The sequence below is a fragment of the Cibotium barometz genome, chromosome 1, assembly GCF_041138505.1.
Source record: "Cibotium barometz isolate CiBa-2024 chromosome 1, ASM4113850v1, whole genome shotgun sequence".
Classification (NCBI taxonomy): domain Eukaryota; kingdom Viridiplantae; phylum Streptophyta; class Polypodiopsida; order Cyatheales; family Cibotiaceae; genus Cibotium; species Cibotium barometz.
The window spans coordinates 44757842-44781067 of record NC_141046.1 but is presented as its reverse complement, the minus strand read 5'-3'; positions in this window follow the sequence as shown (position 1 = coordinate 44781067).

The following is a 23226-nucleotide window of genomic DNA, read 5'->3' as shown; positions in this document are numbered from 1 at the left end:
TTGTTGTTTTCCTTCTTTTTTTCCACGAAATTTTATCTTGCACTACTTAATGTTTTTTTGCCAGATGGAGACGAGGAGTATAGGCTTCCAAGGAGAGATAATCCAGTTGTCCAATGAGTGTTATAAAGCTTTGTTCAGGTGTGTTGAGATTATCAACATTATTTTGGGTTGAAATGCTGGCTGTTTATTTACGCCAAGTTTGGTGCTTTATTCAATGAAATGAAAGTATATATATGGCAAGCATGGTGCATTTATATAAAGGTTAGCAAGTTAGGGACCATGGAGCCCATCATGGGCTTCAAATATAAGGTTTATCCCTACTTATCCTTTGAAGATGAGCGTTTCTTTTTTTTTTTCAATTGTTTGGGATTAGAAAGTAAGAAAAAAAACACACCCATGCGTGCCATCGCTTTTGCAACAATGAGGACTTGCGACCTGTGATCTTGGGACTCTAGAGCAACACCTCTCTCTACTGCACTGATTTGTGATCGACAAATAAGAATACTCTTGCCCATTAGGAGCGGGCCACTAGTAAACCATAAAAAGGGCATTTAGCTAGTTGCCACCTTACAGCTGTCCAAAACGCCCAAAGGGAAAATAATAACTTTTGTTCCTAATATGATTAATTTTTCTTTTTTTGGAATATTTGGCATTTCCATTAGCTTGCATAGATAATATATCATAGCCTGGTCAAGCTCAACATTGAAGTGGTTTTGGACCACCTTTCGGCTCCTATGAGCAGCACAGTACATCTGTGCTAAGTGTAATCCCATCACTAAGTGCAAGTTCATATGACAAATGGAGGAGGCAGAGAGAGACCATTATTGAGGAGAATGACTCAGAGAGAAAGAATAGTGTTGCATTGAATGAAGATATTAATAGAACACCCCTTGACATTCCTAGAACAAGGGCACAAGTTGCACTACATAACAGTACATGATTACACTTTGCTAGACACATGTTCTCCTCTCTACTCTACCTAGTGAAATCATAGTTCATCCCTCATTCTATCACCTCCTCTGCTGCGTCCACTTTCTCTTCATCACTTGGGTACAACCGGTTAGCTTCTAAACTTTGATAACATAAAGACAAGACTACAACTCATGATATGATTCCGTGACAAGGTGAAAGGCAACAAGAAGGTATGAAATAAGAAATCACATGGGCTGACATAAGTAGTGTGGACACAGTCGCCTCTGAGGAGATCGAAATCTGATCTCTAAATGAGGACACGGGGGGTGAAGCGTAGAGAGCTTTGGCCGTTAGTGACAAGCAGGTGCTGGTGACTTTTTTTGAGCAGAGAGTTGAGTAGCTCATAGTAGTGAAGCTGGAGAACCAGAGTGACATCATCATGAACCTATTCCATGGGATGTACTTTGTTTCGAAGATATTACTCAAGCTGGTGGTGAAGACCGTGATGCTGCCATAAGGAGCTAGTGAGCATGTCAAGTGACCGTTGTCGAGACAATAAGCAATCTTTCTATATTCAAGCTGGTAAAGACCGTGAAGTTGCTCGCTACTGCAAACTCAAGGCTATGGTATCTATTGTGTAGGAAAGCATCAGTTGATGCCCATCTCATCTCCACCCATTATATGTGATGTGGCGACCCACTAAATCTGATCCTGAAGCATGATTATTTCATGATGTGTGTTTGCTATGATGAATGTGTGTGTGAAATTGCAAGATGTCTCTTCCAATTTGACCATTTTGGTTGTAGAGTTTTTTGTGGGTGTTGAGTTGTGGTGGATTGTGTGGTGTTGTGGTGGGGGGTATGTTCTCCTGATGTGATCATTCCCAACCATTGTACTTGGATTGGTGTGGGCCAGTAAGCCAAGGCCAATTTTTGGGAGTGTGGGGTTTGATAATTGTTGGAGTTGATGGGGTGTGTGATGTGTTGGGTTTGAGTCATTGTGCTATGCATGTGTTATCAGTGTGGAAGTAAGAGAAGAAAAGAAATTTTACATACAAGGTGGAGTTACATCCTACTTATTTTATCATTGACTTGTAACCCCACTGAAATCTCATATATTGTGTGGGTGTGTGAAAGTGACCAAAGTGTTTGTATCATGATCTTATCCCTTGTATTAGAGCCATGGATACAACATATCTCAAGAGAGGGTTTTCCACTAGATATTTTATGTTCCTTCCGCACGGATTATGAATGGTTCATCTTACTCCAACTACCAGCAGGGTTGAATGATGTACAAATTCCTTGGGATCTACTATAGAATGGGTAATTGATGTAGAGATAGTGCGAGAAGAAGACATGGACTATAATTGACTCATGTGAATACCAATCTTCCTTTTTGTATATAATCATGTATCAAGTATGTTGACATATTCAGAAGTGGTTTTTGTATAAAACTAGGTTCTTTTGTCACATATTAGTAGTGTTTTTCCTTGTGATGGTTATGTTTATGTGTTGGGTTTTTTTTGGGAACTCATATGTGAGGCTTAGTGCAGTGGGATTGATTTCCATTGAAGTGTATTAGTGGCTTTGCTTGTCAATTGGGTGTGTGTTAACCCAATATCTAGCAAGATTACCATATCAACTTCTTGGAATGGAAAGGTTATTATGGGAGTTTCTTTGGGAGCGTATATTGTTCAAACTGGGATTGTCATAATTGGTGTTTAGAAAAGAGTCATAGAGTGCTTCTTGAGAATATTTTAAGGGTTGGGAGTTTGACAGGGCCTAGCTATAGAGGTAAAGACTGATTGCTACTCGTCTCACTTCCCATCCTTTTAGTGCCCCCATTTTAGGCACCTTTAGTTTGGCCAATTGTGTTTATATGGCTCAAGATTTTTCACTTTTTCATGGCTTGCCACATGAAGATGCCAAAAAATTCATGTAGTAGTTGGAGATCACTTGTTTAATCAAAAACAGGTAAGAGCCTATCCTTCTACTAAGGATTCTTTGTTGTTGCTATAGGATAAGGCTCGACAATGGGTGAAGGGCTATGAAGCTTCTCTCTGAAAGCAAGAGATCCTCCACAAGATCTCACTTATGAAGCTACAAAGCAAGAGTTCCTGCAACCTCATCAGAAGTTTAAAGATCCTAATTAGGTGTGGCATGAAATTTTGGGATTAACTCAGAAAGATAGAGTGGACATCTATGTGCAGCAATTCACAAAAATGTGGAATAGGTAGTGTGTTGCTTTAGGAAGTGAAACCCCTCCTACCATGTTAAAAAAAGATAGGTTTGTTATTGGTTTAAGAGGGAACTTAAGGTTGAAAGTGGAATTAAAAAATATTCAAACTTTTGAGGAAGCTGTGGAGTTAGCTAGGGAGCAAGAATGGAAGATGAATAGGTTGGAGGAAAGGTATTGTCAGGGTGCACTCTTAGAGGAGCTTCCTAATATATGCCCAGTTATTGATGCCTGGAACAAAGGTCAAGGTATGGGTGAAGCATACATTGATGGGGGTGCACAGATATGTGTGATTACATAGTCTTGTGTGGAGAGTCTTGGGTTAGAGACAAGTGGGGTTTCACAGTTTAGGATTCTACTTGAAAATCATGCTAAAGAAAGGTGCTTAGGTATTCTCAAGAATCTTGATGTAAAAGTATTTAGTGTAAATGTAAAAGTGAATTGTCAGATTTTGCCTGTAGGGTTGGGTGCTTTTCCTTTGATTTTAGGAAGGCCATGGCTTAGGTTAGTGGGTGCAATTCAAGACTAGGAAAAGGGTATAATTACACTTAATGATTTAAAAAAAAAGAATGAGGAAAAAGTATAGTATGATTGACCAAAAATTGGATTTTTGGTAGGGGAAGAAGATGAAGAGGAAGGGAAAAACACTAAGAGTGAGGATGAGAGTAAAAGGGATAGTGATAAGGAGAGCACAAGTTCATATTTAAGCGATGCTGGTGCCCATACTTGCTTTGGAACCCATGAATGAAGGGAACATAGGACAAGTGATGGGTAATAAGAGGAGGTCTTTTGAAGAAATTGAGGAGTTTCTTAAACCCAAAAAAAGATGCAAAGGAAGACTTTGTTAACAAAATGTTAAGTACTGATCATACCTTTGTTGGAACGGTATCAATACAAAATCATGTTACAAGAGTTTCCTAATATTTTCATTACATCTTATGAAGAGATGGGCTTCAAAGAAGAGGCTCTTCATATTAAACTCAAAGAAGGTGTCAAACCACTATGCCAAAGGCTAAGGTATTTGGGAAAAGGTGCACTAAAGGAAGAAGTGTAGAAGTTGTTGAAGGCTAGCTTCATCTACCCAGTCACCACTTCTGAATAGGTCAGTCAAGTTTTTATTCGACCAAAGAAGGATGGAAGGTGGAGAATTTGTGTGAATTACAAGCCACTTAATGCATTCACAAATTATCATCTTCCTCCCTATATATATGAAGTCTTGGATTCAGTAGTAGCAGGTCATGAAAGATACAACATTTGTGATGGTTATTAAGGGTACTTCCAACAACTCTAGATTGCCCCTGAAGATCAAAAGAAAACCACGTTCATAACACCTTAAGGTTGCTTCTACTACAAAGTGTTACCTTTCGGCTTGACCAATGGGCCTTCTTCTTTTCAAAGGGATTAATATTATGTTTGCACCTTATCTTGGGGAGTTCATTAAGGTCTTCATCATTTATAGTAGTATACTTTTGCATTGTGAAAAATTAAAGCTTGCATTTGTAAGATTGGATACGGGTGGTGGCTTAACCCAAAAAATGTGTTTCCTTGCTCAACATAAAGTCAAATTTCTTGGACATATCATTTTAGAGAATGGTATTGAAGCACTTGATGACAAGGTGAAAGCTTTGGTGCTTTTACCTCCTCCCACACAAGGACACAAAGCAATTAAGGGTCAAATATATGGGCAGGTTTATTGTCTCCAACAAGTTGTCAAGCATGATGCTCTTATGACCTATGAATGTGAAGAGGTCTTCAACAAAGTTAAGTAATTGCTTTGTAGCCTTTCTTCTATGTAAGCTCCTGATTGGGACAAAGAATTTTATGTAAACCCTTCAATAGGTGTTGATGTTGTGGGTGCAATTTTGCTTCAACAAGGAAAGGGGAGTCTCTACATGAGGCCCATCTACTATGCTGCAAGCAAGGTGAAATATCTGTGGTGGAAAGAAACTACAGTGAAGCCAAGCAAGTGATGATTAGTGTAATCTTTTCTTGTAGGAGATTTCAACCTTCCAAAGCCTTTTATGTTCTGGACTAGCTATGCTTTACTTCCTCAACTTATAAACAATGTAATTTTATCAAAAATAATGATAAAGTGGGTTGTGGAGTTACAAGAATTTCAATATTCTTTTCTAGTTGAGGAGTCAACTAGACCTACCCTTGCAGATATACTCACTTATACGGAGGGCCTTATTTATTGTAAACAGGTACAATCAAAGATGGAAGAAGTTGAAGATGCAAAGATGGAAGATGCTTTTACCATGTTTTTTGTTAGTTCTTACAAGAAGGCTCACTTTTCATTAACACAAGGAGAACAACAATCATGATGCTCATGCAAGTTTTTGGGTTATGCATAGTAGAGTGGTTTGTGCATGGCATTCATTGTCTAAAATCTCTTGATATGTATTCTCCTACATTGTCTGACGTGAGAACCTTAATTCTTCTACCTGTCATTTTCTTAACCATAACATGAAACTCTTTAAAAATTCCAAATACTTCAGCTTAGGATTTCATGAAGAAAACCCAAGTATATCGAGAGTAATCATCAATGCAATGAAACATGGTATGTATTACCACCTAGTGAAGGAGTGTGTGCTGATTCACATACATATGTAGTATGGATGATATCAAGAAGTCCTCTTGCTCTACTTGTGCTTCTAGAAAGTAGGGCTCTAGAGTTCTTGCCAATGCAACATGCTTCACATAATTTACCTACTTTTTGTGAGGATGGTATCCCAAAACCATGCCTTTTGATCTTAGCATACACATGCTATTGAAATTCAAGTGACCATACCTTTTATGCCATAATTATGAGGGAGGTAAAGGAGGCTGATCTTTTAACTTACATCAGGTTGGGATGGCATATCCATAGAGTTTTTTATAGCCTTTTGGCCTTCTTTGAAGGACTTTGTGGGTGATAGTTGTAAGAGAGATTTAAATATAGGGATGATGGATAAAGACTTCAAAGAAGCTCTAGTGAAGCATAGCCTGTAACACGTTTTGGTCATTGGAGGCCCATCACATTGCTGACTGTGATTGACAAAATCTTGGCCAAAGTGATTGCTATGAGAGTTACTCCAGTATTGCAAGAAGTGGTGTCAAAAAAATAGCATGGCTAGGTAGGTCAATATATGATAATATATTTGCTACATTGTTGGGAAGAGATGTGGCTATTAAAACCCATCAAAAATACATTATGTTACAACTAGATCTAGAGAAATCATATGACAAAGTTCATTGGTCCTTTGTTGCAAGGGTGATGGAAAAACTTGGTTTTGGAACCAAGATAGCAACTTGCATTTACACTCTTTCTTGGGGAGGTTACTCTAAGGTGCTACTGAATGGAAGAGTGGTAGGTGGGTTTGAAATTAATAGATCTATAAGACGAGGCTGTCCTTTAGCGCCACTTTTGTTTGCTATTGCTTCTCATCCTCTAGTAATCTCCTTAGTTGTGGCCTGTAGAGATGGAAACATCATTGGGCTAAATCTTAAGCATAGTGAACAACTGGTTATTCAATGTTTTGCAAATGATTCCCTATTTTTTCTAAGGGCTAAGAACAATAATGTTAGACTGGCTTTAGAGATGGTACAGGAATTTGCCAATGCCTCTGGTTCCAAATGTAATATTCTAAAGTCCAAAATTATCAGTTTGACTGAGGACAATGATTTTGTATGCAAATATGGGGCTGTGAAGTAGTGCAAAGGGCAATATTGTCAGATTACTTGGAGTCCCCTTCAGAGTTGGGGTAACCAATAAACAATTGGCAGAGTGGGTAAAAACTAGGTGTTTGGGAAAATTTTAAAAAAATGGGAGGGTATCAAAGTTCCTTTTCATAGTAGAGTGGATATCTGCAATGCAGTGCTGAATGCTTATTTTATGTTTCTCTGTCCTATGTTTGATCTGGGCAAGTGCCATTGGAAGAAAATTATTGAACTTGTCAGAGACTTCCTATGGAGGAATGGCAATTAAAAAAAAGCTTCTGCTTGGCTAGCATGGGATAAATTGACAGTTCCTAAAGAAGAAGGGGGCATTGGTATTATTCATATGCCAATTCATTGTACTGCAAGAACTACTATGTGGCTCCCTAGATGCTTATCTCATAATTCTACCTGGTCATTAATGAGTGATGAGGGAATTGGTTGAACTCTTTGATGTGGTAGCTCTAACGGTAAATGGACTGACTTGAACTGCGGAAGGACAAGCTCTTTCAATTTGCTCCTCTGAAGGTTACTAGTTTTGCAGTTTGAAAAATTTTATGTAAGAGATGGAAAGCTTGCCTAGATTTCATTTCTAGGGATGGGGGTGTTAGAGTTACTAGCAATTCAATGTTCGGTGTAGGTATTTGGTGGACTCATAAATACAAACCTTCTCTAGCCTTATTTGATATCTCCTCTGCAAAGAAACTCAATAACAAAGCCCCACCAAAAGCCTCTTGCATTTGCTCAATTTTGCCCTCCAAAGTTTGCTAATCACTATTTTTCAGCACTAATCACTATCATTAGTGCATCATTAGCAAAAATTAGGCCAAATTAATGTTAAAATTGGATAATTAGAGTATTAATTCACTATGGGAAGTTCTCTCTTACATCAAAATTCATTACATCCTCTTGCATTACTCAATTGAAGATATTTTTTCATTACCATTCTTTTACTGGGACTAGACATTGGCCATGAATCATTATCACGTGTAAAGATCTTCGCTGCTAACAAAGCAAAATAAAAGCTTGTTAGTTAAGACCTTCTCAGTATGGAGCATGTTGAAGTTTTTTCAAAATTTAATGGTGATGGGTTTTATACATGGCAAAGCAAGACCATGTACTTGCTTAAGCGTAAGGGGCTCTGGAACCTCATTGAGGATGAACAAGTGGAGGTTGAGCCACTTCAAAACAACAAATCATTGGGCCTAATCGCTCAAAATCTTGGTGATGATGTGATTAGTCACATTGCTAGCATCAAGGATGCCAAGTTTGCATGGGAGTAACTCAATAAGATTTTCGGCACTGACTCAAAGAGCTCATGCATGAAAAATAGGATTCCATGCAACTGCTAATGCACTCTAACTATCAATGAAAATGGTTGTACAAGATAGCTATCTAATACCAAGATCTGCCCCGATAGATGGCGAAGCCATACACACTCCACAGTAGCTATGAATGTTGCCCTGTACTCAACCTCACAACTAGAAGTGGCCACTGCTGGGGATGCTTCTTGCTGAGCCATGAAATGCATGAACTTCCAAGAAGGAAATAGTTACCACCACTGATTGACACCCCACTATCAATTAGGCGTGCCTTGAAGGTAACAAAAGGCAAGCTTCACTGCTTGCCATTGTCGAGTTTCAAGGTAATTCATAAATCTATTGAATTATGATACTGCATCTGAATATCAAGATGAGTAGAGCATAGATATATAAGGCATCTGACAACTTGCTCATAAGTGGCAACATAAAAAGCATGATGCCCCCTTCAACTAGTATAACCTGGATACCCAAATAATAATGCAAAAGCCCCATTTCTGTAGCATCAAATGCATACTATAATTTAGCATTGAAAGCTAAAATTTACCCCTCATTAGGGCTAGCCACACAAGCAAATCATCCACATAAAGGTTCATTGAATTGACATCCAACTGATGCACATTCCAACCTTTATGTGCAGCTAATTTTATCAATGGAGGCCAACTCCGAACACAAGGCTATAACCCAATTATCATGCCCACCAATGCATTAAAAGGAGAAAGTTGCTCCTCATCTAATACGGAAGAAACAATGGTAGAATCAACAAAATGAGATGCATTTCGAGAGGCAGCATGTGGCACAAAGCTAGGAACTCTCTGTGAGTCACAAATGGCTGCATATCCTCTTCAATTAATGCATCACCCATGGAATCTTGATCAAAGTGTGGTAGATCTAGAGCAATATGGGAAGGTTGGGATGTTGAATATGTTGATTGTCAGCAGCAACACGGAAGGCTAATTTGGAGCCAAAGAAGGCTCAACGGATTCAACAAAATAAGCATGAAGATGTAAGCATTGTGGACAATGCGCTATAGTCACAATTCCCAATAGCAATGCATAATATGTCAAGGTCCAATGAATGCCAATACATCAAGAAAGGAACCTTAATCAATGGTCAAGCCAACAAGGTGATAATAAAAAATGGAAATAGGTTGATATAACAAATCTATCAAGTGGGGGCTGCAAGGCATACATCTAGCCATTACTATGAGAGGATAAGGCAGCAATCTCTTAGTAACACCATGCTTGGTGGTGTGTATGGAAAAATAAAAGAGATGTGTCATCCCACATAGATTGATGTAGAGAAACTCCTGAATTATGCATAGTGATAAGGAAACCAAGCTGAAGACAATGTAACATTTTAACACCATTAGCATCCATGTAAATGAGCTTCAAAGGGGAGGCAACTCAAACAAAGAGCTAGGAAAGAAAGAAATACATCTCAACAAGTAAACATCACATCATAAAGTTGTTTCCAAGACATAGCATAATTGAGAGGTCAAATTCATAAGTGACCAAACGACATCACCAATAGCAATACACAACATGTGCCCCCCTCAAATGCAATAGCCATAGAGAAAACTCAGTTGACAATAACTAGAAAGCATAATTATCAAAGTATGAATCATCACCAAAATCTATTACTGGCACAGTAACATCGTGCAATGAAGATGTAGTGACTAAGGCACAATCATGATGAGCCCAATTAGCATCTTCCACTACATTAGATGAACCGAATCTAGCTCGCAATTTTGCATCTCAATCAAAGTACCCATGCTGAGGTGTTGTCTTTTATATGCTTTTTGACTGTTTGTCATGCCTCGGCTTGTAAACATGTAAGCACATTCAAGGGTACCGTGGACAATTGCCCGTTTTGTACACTTAAGATGTTAAGACTTGTATTTTGTGAGACAAGTTGCATTGAAGCAACTTGTATTTTGTGAGACAAGTTGCATTGAAGCAACTCGTCTTGGGCAATCTTGGAACATGTGATTAATGCCACATCGTTCACAGGCGGAAGGTGTCAGCGACTATGGGCAGCATGGAAGTATTCCAAACTATGCTATCTGCTGCCACCTTGTGAGGTCCACGGCAATAGAAACACTGAAGTGTCTGATTTCTACCATTTGGATTGTTTGTGTTTGGTGCATGGGAGATGGAGGTTTTAAGTCCATTGTGGATGAAGCAGGACACTTTTTAGTATCATGGTCAAAGGTTTTAAAATATATGCAGTATAGAAGGACAGGTGCCTTGTATGCACAATGAGGATTGGGATGGTCGTAGTGATTGCATTCGAACACAAGGCATTTCGCTCATCACTATTAGAGGCATTAAGGATGTCTGGTTTTGAAGGTTTTTATCATGTCTTAGAGATGTTTGCTGTAAGGTTTTAAGCAAGCCTGCATAAAATTTGGGGAATGTCAATTCCGAGATCGATCTTTCTTTTGCATTGTTTCACTTGGTTTAGATGAGGAACACCTCATAGCATGATCATCTTCTAGCATGTTGTCATCTAAACGTATTGCTTCTTTGCAACATTGATCGAATGTTTTCGGATTGGATACAATGATCAAGTTGTGTAAGCTGTTATTCTTCAAGCCCATCATGAAACATCTCCTCAATTGAACATCATTTAATTTTTCCCATGACTCACAACGTGAGTCCAAGAGTTTTACCCAAAGGATAAAATCTCTAATGGATTCATTGGGTTGACGCTCAATTGAATAGAGTTCTCTTACTGCACTCCATTGATCACCTTGTAGGAAAAGCCATGTATAAAGGCTGATTTCAAGATTTTGAAGTTGGTCTTGATCGCCGGCATCAATGTGATGAACCATCGACTAGCTTTTCTCTCTAAAAGCATAAGTTTAACGCATGTACCTTAGTGGGGAAGTTGTGATTTCCAAAGGCTTCACATCTCTGTTCAAACACTTGAATGAATTGAACAGGGTCTGTTGTTTCGTCATATTTACCCATCCGTATGGTCGTATTTCTGTAGGAATCACTAAGGCCTTATGTGAGTGCTCTTGTTGGGAGAGACTTGGTGAGTCCTTATGCCACCCCCTTCCTAGTTAGTATGTCCAAGGTGTGGGTATCTAGGAAAGGATTAGTACTTTAGGATTTGCTGGAATGTTAGGCAAGGGGCCAAAGCCCGATGGAATTGAAGTGACAGGGTGTGTAAAACCCGATGACACGCTTGTTATAGGCATGGCTAATGGCATTGGGAGGTGAATTTGCGACATAGATCTCAATGGCTCGAAGATGTCAGCCATTGGGTTTAGTCGTTGTTTAATCCTTAGTAATCCCTCTATTGTGGCCATGTCAGAGTGCCTAAATGCTCCTTAATGAGCAATCATTGTTTTTTTTTCTTTTTATACTTTTCCACAATCCATTATAGCCTCAAGAAGCTTGGCGTACTCTTCGTTGGATCAAATGGGTGTCTGTTTGCCCTAATTAACTTAGGCGCTATACGCACGCGTAAATGACCTATAAGATATTTTTGCGAAAAAAGCATATGCTAGGAACTTCCCAGATGGAAGGAGAGGTCCTAAAACCTATTTTCCATCACTGTCTCATGAAAATTTTTCCCGAGAATTTTTTCCTTGTTTCGTAGCATGTTTTTGAGGGTGTTCCAAAAAGAATTTTGAAAAACTCAGTATGAGAAAATTGTAGTAATTTTGGAGTACTACAACTTTGTTTCCTTGAGTTGTCCGTGATTTTGTCGTTCAGACCCTCAAAAAGTAGCCTGAATATGGCTCGTCGTCGTTTTCGCACTGTTTTTGTGATTTTTCATGGTTTTTTTAACTCAAATTTCGAGTCAAATTTTGAGGCTATTGGTTGGATGCCAAAATGGTTAATTTTGACTTCGGACGATCGGATCCAAAGTCGAAGAGCTCGATGTCAGCTTTTTGATGAGCCCTAGAGCGCCTTCATCAGATATACGGTTTAAGAGATACATGCCTCCAAACAAGGGTGTTTTCCAACTGGTGTTTCACGCGTGAACCAGGACTTCATGTGAAAAATTAAATTTTGATTTTTTATTTTTTTGGCCGCGTGAAACTAGTGTTTCACGCGTGAACCAAACTTCACGTGGAAATTAAATTTTATTTTTTTAATTTTTATTCTTGGCCACGTGAAACTACTAGTTTCATGTGGAAATTAAATTTCAAAAAAAAAATTGGTCGCATGAACTAGTGTTTCATGCCGTGAAACGGTTTTCACGCGTGAATCCGCTTCACGCAGAAATTAAATTTTGATTTTTTTTTTGCTGCGTGAAACTAGTGTTTCACATTGTGAAACGGTTTTCACGTGTGACTTGGACTTCACGCGAAAATTAAATTTTGATTATTTATTTATTATTATTTTTTGGCTGTATGAACTAGTGTTTCACGCGGTGAATCGGACTTCACGTAGAAATTAAATTTCGTTTTCTTTTTTTTGGTCTAGTGGAAAATACAAATTTTTCTTTTTTAGGGAAATATTTTTTGAATTTAAAATGAAAGAGATATGGGCATTTTTCCAAAAAAGGTAAGTGGAACAAAAAAAAGTCAACCTTTTAATGACACCCCTTACATCCTTCATAAATGACCCCCCTAACATCCTTTTAATGACACTCCTTACATGTTGAACCCCAAAATGGACAAATTAACAACTCATGAGCATCTTCTCATTGAATGCTCATTAGCCTTAATGAGTTATGTAAAAAAGTGATTAAGGATTAACCTAAGATTAATTCTTTCACTAATCTTTACCTCTTTTATACTAATCAAGGACTCTAATTAACCATCAATCCCTAATTAATTTAAACAATTGAGTATATCATTGGATAGAGCAAGGAAAAACTAATCTTTGTGTATCAACAATTGTGTAAAATAATATAAATTAGGAGATTGATTAGACTCTTGATTAAAGTCTCCTCTTTAAGGTAAAATTAAGCAAAGAGAGTCAAATTTCTCCATTGATCAGAAGATTGATGTAATTAGGTGTTTTGATGCATCTAGATGCTCTCAAAATACTCAAAAACCTCAATTTTGACTACTCATACGATCAATTTAGACCCCAATTAATACATTTTCTAAATTTTTGGCCTCTTGAACAAGATTAATCACCCTTAATGACAAAAAACCAGTCCATTAAGAGAAATTAGTCAAATTCAAAGGTTTTTTGATGGTTTTAAGAATTTTTTTAAAAGATTAAGCTAATCCTAATGCTTGTTAACACTTTAATCCAAACAATTTCAACAAAAAACACATAATTAAACTAGAATTAATGATCTTAGATCTATGTTTAAACTAAAGAGAGCTAACATTCACTAAGAAAATTGCACTCTCTTACATTGTTTGATGTAATGGATGCAAACTAAGCCTAATACAACTATCTGCAAGCCCTAAGAACATGAAAAGCCACAAAAACAACAAATTAAGCAAAAAATTAAGCAAAAAGCATTCTTTTTCAAAAACAAAAAGAGAGCTATTCTACACCAAATCTCACACAAATCACCATCAAATCCACATCTTTTTCATGGAAAACCACTAATCAAGATAATAGACAATCGGTCATGCGTAGATTAGAGACAAAACGATGGAAAAAGACAAGGGATGGCTCCCCGGCAGTGGTGCCAAAAATGTTATGGCTCACCCTAACCCTCCTTGAAACACATCCAAAAAGAGATTACTTGGTGAACTGTAACTGTCGTGAGAATCTTTTCAATGACCGAGCTCGTAACCCTTGAGGTCTCCAAGCTCTACAACTCCTTGAGAAGCAATTCCACCGTGTCTCCGGTGCAAGTGTTGTCACACCGCCGCGTTGCACTGCAGGTCCTTGTCCCTCCTCTCACCTCACTTCGCTCACACACACTCACTAGCATGCATTAGGGAGATAGATTAGCAAGCGAATTAGCAAGATCAAGACTCAATTGCACAATGGGAGAGTATGTTGTATTATAAGAGAAATTCACTTATATACATGGCCATAAGTATTCACACTTACTTAAATTATGGCCAACCGGGCACTTTAGGCTCATAAGAGGCCTAATGCTATTACAATGACTACTCTCATAATATATCCATGAATTACATCACTTAGGACTTCATCCTAACTTGCTACCACACAATCTTGAAGCGGGAATCACCATAAATACTCCGTCACACCATTATGGACGCCTGTCCAAGTTGTAGCTTTGGACACTATTGCTTCATATCTTGAATGTATGACCCTTTGGTGTATCTATCATGACTCCTTGATGTAAGATAATGGCGGTAGCTCTTGTTAATCCTAGAATTGGATTAACAAAGGTCAACCTTGCACACCCTCACCTTAAAGTCTATGATAGTCTCTCACATAAAGACTTGCACTCTCTTACACCTTCTTATAACTTCTTCTACATGCACATGTGAAAAGTACTCAAATTAGATATTTTTTTAATAGAGTATCTAATGTTATGTATAAGACAATTAAAGAGGGATTAGTCTTGGAGCCAAAATTTTTATGTTTTAATCCCTTCTTTAATTAAACTACCAAGATTTCCAAATTTAGGGATTTATTCAAACTAAATAATTAAGGATCCTTAATCCTTACGCTAATTAACTTACAAACTATCCAAATTTTGAATTTAATAATCTCTCGAATAGAGTGGAGTTTTGCAAATGGGGTTTAGCGGCGTGATGCTTGGCAATGGGATTGCTAAGCCAAGGGTGATTAAAATAAATTAATCACATGAATATTTTTCTCTAATTGAGACATTTGAATAAAGAAAAAAATAGTACTAATCACTTTAATATGAGCTAATAGGAGGATTATGGGAGTTCCCATGGATCATAACTAGTCTAAAGCCTTCCCTAATCACTCCAGAATGTTCATTTAGTGTCCATTAAGCCCACTTTTTAATTGTTTTAATTTTTTAGCTTTCGTAATAGTTTACTAATCCTCCTAACCACATGATTAAGAGTAATTAGAAAATATTAAGAGATCGTTTTCTATTTTTAAAACATTTTCAATAGATTAGGATTTTGAAATTAAAAGCTAACTAAACTATGCAATCAAACAACAAAAAGAAAACACAAAACAAGAAAAATTTAAGGATTTTTATAAGTGGGTTACTTAAAACAGAAAGAACAACTTACCTCTTATGCTCCATTTTCTTGTCTTTGACGATCAACTCTCTCCAGGCTCCAAAGTTGATAAAAAAGCAACAAAGGATTTCTATCCAACTGGGCTACTTGAGACACACCACTCACTAGATAATGCGAGTCCTAAGCTAGAGTGCCTCCCCTCTAACAACGGCACCAAAGTTGTTCACCTTTCGAGAACTCTCTGGTGCCTTTCACAAGTGGAAAGAAGGGAAAATGCAAGAATTTGTGGGAATACACTTCTAGCCACTTCATGGAAGACCCTCTCTTGTGGAGAAGCTAGAGTTCTCAAACCTTGCCTCCTAATGTGTTACTTAATATGAGTCATAATGAGCAAGAAGGAAAGAGATATAGAAAGCTCAATCTCTACTCCATGCCTTTGGTGCTATGTAGAGAAAAGAGAAGAGAAAGGTACCTAAAGAGTGAAGAAGAGAAAGCATACACAAGGAAGCATACAAAGCAAGCACCTGCAATCCACAACACACATGCAATCAAGAAGAGGAAAGCAAGCAAGTATGCCATAATCTCAAGAGCTCACAAAGAAAGAGTGCTTCAAGTTCAATCAAGATCAAATGATATTTTCCCTTTTCTCGTTACTAAAAATTTCTTATATACATGGCCTCATTTTTACAAGTTCCTGGCCATCCAAGGTATGTCCGGGTGCCCAAAAGCTACTGAAGCTTATTCCTAGGCTATGTATATACATGATCCATTTAAGCTGGCATTTACACATTTTGTAGGCTTATTTAGATCCCATGATCCATTTTCATTAAGCGCAACATGTGCATCGTTACAAAAGGTGATTTGCAAAAAGTAACAAAAGGTGATTTGCAAAAACATGAAGGCGACCATGTGATTGGAAGTAATGTTAACCAATTGTGGTTAACAATAAGGGTTGGCAATGGAATAGACAATATTTGGGTGGCTAGCTTATGTTGGCTCATGAATGTGTGTGTGTGTGTGTGTGTGTGTGAGAGAGAGAGAGAGAGAGAGAGAGAGATTTCAGCATCCACAAAGGACCCAAAGCATCTATGATACCAAAAGTAATACATGTGATCTATGGGTAATTGTATGCCAACAAAACGTGAAAGGAGGAAAACAATATTCCTAAAGAAGAAGACCCATGTAATATTTGAGTCTTTCATGTATAATGTTAACCCAACAAGCCATGTGACATCTTCATCAAATAATAATACTAACATCCCCCATGATAGAGTGTAGGGATGTGATGAAGTCCACCTCTTGTGGTCCATGTTTTTGACTACATCCTAGAATTGGGTATAGGAGCAACACATAGATTCTTTGACTAATAACCTTTGAACCTTTGCTCGATCTAATGATGATGGGATGATTATTTGTTTCTTTCAATATCTTTGTCCCTTCGTGAGTTTACTCTTAGCCCTCTATATCTTATGCGAGAAAACTACAACAGACTCTTAAGTTGACAAAGAGGACTGTCCTTCATGAGAAAACAATGTAAAAAACCTTTGATTTCGTACTATTATGGTTATTGAAGGATAGCATGCTATTCAATCTCAACCTCGTACTTATTACATACCTTGTATATTGGTTCCTCTTGATGCTCTTGCAAGGGAGTCACCCGCTACTCATATTTAAACTACACATATTAATTAATTAACCAAGGCTTGCCGGCCTTGGTTAATTAATCAATAGCTTAGTGTTCTCTAAGGTTTTAGAACCTTAGAGAACACTAAAACGTATGCCTAAAATACCGGCAACACCCCCCCTCTCTCTCTCTCTGTAACTCTCTCTCTCTGTCTCTCTTGCATATAACATATGAATTTTGTCTACCTACAACCATCGTCTATATACAAGCTCTTTGGGAGGGGAGTGTCTCTAAACATATACATGTCATATGAGTATAAAATTGAAAAATCTTCTCTATGATGACTTCTTTAGTTCATGCCTTAGTTGGGGCTACCTAGGGAATTCAAAAGGTGGCGATGCATATACAAAAGAGAATCCATGCAGTGTTATCTTGTTGTCTCAATGTACTAGTAGCTCTTTATGCCCTATAATGATAGAAGTGTATGGATGAAGAAATGGGTAGCCAACAAACCATTGTTTGCCTTCTAACATTGTACTGCCTTTATGTACATGATGAGGTGATGAGGCATTCAAAGAGAGGGAAAGAGAGAAGAAGAGTAATGATTGAAACTGAAGTGGAACCATGCCTTTATAAGGGCTCTCAATCTTACCACTTTTGCCCCACATGGATGGTAGAAGGGTTGTGTGAATGTCCTTTTATATTACACATGCACACAAACCTCTTAGAAGAGTTATTTTTATATTCTAGGAGACTATCGCATGTATCTTTAAAGGATTATTCGACTGAAGCTGAATTCGAATTGAAATGGATCCTTGCCTTTATAAGGTCTCTCAAACTAATCACTTCTACCCCACATGGCTGGCATAAGAGCCCTTTTTTTTATCACCCCCCCTCCCACCTTAGAAGAATTGTTTTTATGTCATAGGAGACTATCCCAAGAACCTTTGAAGGATTGTAAGACCAAATTTGAATTAAAATTAAGATAGAAAGGCTTGCACTAACCACTTCTTCTCCACATAGGTGCGGTAGCAGGGGATACAAGGGTCCTTTTTTATTACGCTCACTTCCCCCCTTAAAAGAATTGTCTTTATGTTATAGGAGATTATCCTATGAGACCAAACATTTTTACAATATCTTCATGAAAGCTACTAAGTCATGGAAAGAATTGAAAAAGAAACTAGATACCTAAGCTATAAAACATGTATCCGCACACGTCCATGAGAGCATAATATAAGTAGCCATGTGGATGATACAATGTACCAATATGTGTACCAAGATCATCTAATGATACAATCTTCCTTCAAAACATAGCATAAGGTAGTGAGATTATCTCCGTGTTGTGATGTGTGCTCTCTATGGCATCAAGGATGTCACTAACAAGTGATGGGTGGAGGGCTAGGATCCCTAGGGTCAAAGACATTTGGTTCTCAAAAGGGATCACATAATCCCTTCAGTAAAACCTCGATTTTGTGGAACTAGAGGATTGCGTGCCGCCTCTGTATGTGGGTGGTGGCCTTCCTATTCCTATCAAACTTGAGTGACAACCCCATGTGGGTGTGATTTAAAATATTATGTGATGATAGTTTTCAAGGCATCTAGATGGCTTCAATTCTAGGGTGGTGTCTCAACATGACCTATCAATGGCGTTGAAGCTCCAGTAGGTATAGGCCCAGGCATCTTTGGTCCTCACACTATATTGCTTGAGAAAGGGGACCAAATCCATCTAGGAAGACACAAAGGAATCTCCCTCAATCATCATACTAGCATTTTTATATCCATCCGAGTCCTAGATATCTATGCCTCTTAAGGGATGCTCTCTGTTATATGGTGAGATTGAAAACAACGTGAGAGTGAAGCATGAGAGAATCCATGAAAGATAAAGGCAAGCAGGGAGATTCAACATGTGTGAGAGAGAGCCCTTTATCCAACTCCACTTGTTAGATTTTCATTAAGGGTTTACACTACAATGTGTGACTCATCATTTTATACATAGATTAGGGTTCTTATCCACACACACACACACACACACACACACACACACACACACATTACATTGGTTGCCCTTACATACTTTGCAAGGCACTCACACACACATTACAAAGTCCTTCTTACATAGACAGAGAGGTTCCAACACCCCCTCTCAATGCAACATGTGGCACACCATGTTGAGCATTGCACACTCATCTTCTTACATAGACAGAGAGGTTCCAACACCCCCTCTCAATGCCAAAATGTGGCACACCATGTTGAGCATTGCACACTCATCTTCACTGCATACAAGACTACACTACATGTGTAGAGCACATGTGTCCATAGCCCAATGCTTCATAGAGGATTCCATCTCTGTTATCCTGTGAAGTGCTTGCATAATTGTTCACATCCCGAGGCTTCTTGCAATCTCGTGCAAGATGACCAATCTCTCCACAAGCGTGACACTTCCTGAGTGATGGATCTTTTAGAAAGCAATGAGCTTCATCGTGACCCTTCTTATTACAATATGTACACTTGATCAAACTTGAGACCTTCTTCTTCTTACCATGATCCATGGACAGAGCATGCCCTTGAGTGGATGTTAATGACAATGTTGTGTCTCCCCTGTTTACCTTGATGCTCCTCTCCTCATCAAGCAAGGAACTAATGATGCTATCCAATGTAGGCTTGGGATGATGCTTCAATGTCATGACTAGGCTCTCATATGGCTCAGGCATGCTTTTCAAAAGCACTGCAATTACATCATCCTCTTCCACCTTCGCATCAAGTGGTGATGCTATGTAGCTCACTAATGAAATCACTAAGCTTCTCCTCCTCAGAAAAACGTAGGCCAAACAACTTGACCTTGAGAGAAATCCGAGAGTGCTGGTCTCTTGCTCTATATAGCCGCTCCAACTCATCCCATGCCGCCTTCGAGGACATAGACCTTGTGAATAAGTTTGGGGTGCATATTCAAGGCTATGACAGTCGTTGCCTGCTCATTTGCATCCACTTCATCCGTATCACTCATGTCAATTTGCTTCCTGCCTTTCACATAAGGCCGCAATCCCTTGTACATGTCCGCCATGTGTGGAAACCCTCTCCATCAAAGGGCTTAATGCTAATGAGTGATAGCTCCTTTGACATGACTTATCACACAAAATAGTATCCAACATGATACTTATTGAGATTGTAGAGAGAGGATAGAAAGGGAGAGAGGATGTACAACTACACCTCTTCAAAAATCAAATAAACAAGGCTTCAAAATACCTCAATGATGTTCTTAAATTGATTATGCTGCTTCAGCTAACGTCAGGCGTACACAACTTCTTGCTTCTACACTTCGCTTTGCTTCTCTGTTGCTATACGTTTTGCTGTTGTTTTGCTTTCTTGCTAAAAATAGCAACTTACAGTGAGCTTCTACTACTGCACTCTGATGTTGCTGCTCTCGCTTTTCCTTACACTGCTGATGTTACGCTGCTCTAGTTTGCTGCTTGCTAATTTCCTCAGCCACCTCAAAGGCTGCTGCCATATGGGCCTCTCCCTCAGCCTTCGCACGGGCCTCTGCCTCAGCTATGTAGATCAACACTTACTACGTTGCTTTGCTTGGCTTCATTTGGCTGCTTCGACTGCTTTTGCACACGTCCAGACTGTTATGCACTCTGATGCTAGCTTTGCTACTGCGCTGTGCTTTGCTCTGCTACTCCGTTTATTGTTACTTGCTGGGCCTCTTGCTCAACCACTTCACGAACTTCAGCCACCTCAGCTCTCCAAGAACGCCTTGCGCACGAGAGGGCACTCGTCGCTCAGGTCTAGGGTCAACTGCTCCAGCCGTCTTCAGTAGGCACGAGACTCTAGGTCAATGCTACAGCTTCTCTAGCAGCTCTTCCTTCAAGGCTCCAGGTAGGTCGTTTGTCGACGACTTCGCACAGCTCCTCAAGTACATCGAAATTTCATCCACAGCTTCTACATCTCCTTCTCTCTTCACCAAGATTGCTGTGATACCATGAAAACAAAGTGAGAGTGAAGCATGAGAGAATCCATGAAAGACAAAGGCAAGCAGGGAGATTCAACGTGTGAGAGAGAGAGCCCCTTATCCAACTCCACTTGTTAGATGTTTATTAAGGGTTTACACTACAATGTGTGACTCATCATTTTATACATAGATTTAGGGTTCTCATCCCCAAATTCAAACATGCCCTGATTTAGGGTTCTCATCCCCAAATTCAAACATGCCCTCACTTTGCCACGCACTCACAGTCTCACACACATTACAAAGTCCTGCTTACATAGACATAGAGGTTCCAACAAAGACGATACCCTCACCTAGAGAATGGTTATAATCCACATGACGTGTGACGTGACTATGGAGATATCTTAGGATTCACAATGAATCCATTCTTTGAAGCTTGTGGGAAATACTCTCTATAGAAATGGACTCTTTATAGAAGCTTCAGTGACCCATGTATGGCTCTTATGAAGCCCTATCATATCAAGATGGATAAGGAAGTTGATCTCTTGATGGGAGAGATCTAGAGAGAAGAGGGAGTCAAGGTTGTACTAAAATGGAAGGACACAATACCGTTGAAGGCCATGGCCAATCAAAAACTAGTAAGCACCAAGACCTACTCTACCCCTCCCAAGTGAGCTACATGAAGAACTTGAGAGAGAGAGAGAGAGAGAGAGAGAGAGAGAAAGACGTGTTCACAAGACCCGAAGGGTTTATGAGACTAAAAAGGGAGTACAATGTATCCTTGATGGATACCGAACCATAGAAAATAAAAAAACAAAAAAAAACTCGCTACATATGCTAAAGTATACATGTGATGCTACATATGATAATGCTACATATGCTAAAGTATACATGTGATGCTACATTACTCGCTACATATGCTAAAGTATACATGTGATGCTACATTATGATAATGTGTGGTTAAGCATTGACACCATCCTCCTACCTAATAGACCGATACCATCCTCCTGCCTAATAGACTGGAAAGAAGCCTAAAGCATCTCTCCCTCTGATGGGAGTTTTCCATGTTGTTGAAGGATATCTTGAATGGATAGCTTGGACCTATAATTGATAAGTGGAGGAATAACACCTTTGAGCACCAGGGCATTTGGCTCTCAAAAGGGATTGCCCATACTCACCCTATGTACATTTAGCGATTGCATTATCACTCACCTATAAATTAGGCCCATGTATTTGTGTAAGCCATTATGGACCTAGATGGTCATGTTGCTACTCTTGTTTGGCCACTATGGTCAGCATGGCGATTGTGACCCAAATAAATCTATGACGCCTTATTGGTTTTGTCTCTCCAAGGGTTTCCTCATTGTGCCTCTTTGTAATGGAAAAGCTCCAATACATACATGCATAAACTCCTCTAATCCTCATAATACATCACTCGTGAGAGGGGATTAAATCCGTCTTGAAAGACATAGTGGAGTCTTCCGTGGATCTCATAGTAGGGTGAGCATCTGAATAATAGTGTTGCTCATCCTCCACCTCACTAATGAATACATTAAATGTACGTGCATCTTGTGGGATGCACTTAGCTTTGCCTGACTCAGCCCTAAGACGATTTACCCTCTACTAGCAATGGTTGTTATTTTCATGGTATATGACATGTGGATCCAAAATTACCCCAAGTCCTCAACAAACCCATCCTAAAAAAGTCTCAAAAATGCCTTTTGTACAACCAAGATTTTGTGAACAAGTGATGGTGTACAACCAAGGTTTTGTAAGATGAGCCGAACATGGTGGGGACACCCATGTCTGGCTCATTTGTGGCCCTAGAAAATTTAACGTGAGAGATCCAAAAATGGAGAATACTGGAAAGGAAGAAAGGAGGTCCATTTGAAGGTCATGCCCATTAAATCAATCAATCAACCACATGAGAAGATCATGATCTATCATATCTATGATGTAACTACATCAACAACGCAATGACCAATCTTGAGGGTGCTCAAACTCTAGTGTGTATACATGATAAATATAAGTACTAATTAGAAAGAGGGCATGTATGATCCAAGGGGAAGATCCAAACTCCACTAGCATAGTCTCATGTAGCATAGATGGCTTACACCTAATCATATGTGAGGTAACCATCATTCAATGGAGTTTCTCTATGCTCTTTTAGGTTGCCTCATTGAGATTTGGTCTCCAAAAGGTTGTTCCATATTCATTGTTTGGTGCACCAAGGTATCAAATAGCACATTTGGTGTGGGGTTCCTAGAAAGGGGCCTAGAAACATTACCTCTCTAGGTGATCTAGGGATGCATGTCCTCTTGCCAAACGTGCATTGGTAATTGGTCTCATGGAAAAGATTAGGCGTAAAAGTAATGATGTGATATACATAAGATGAAACAATCTCCACTTGGGCTGTCCTATATAA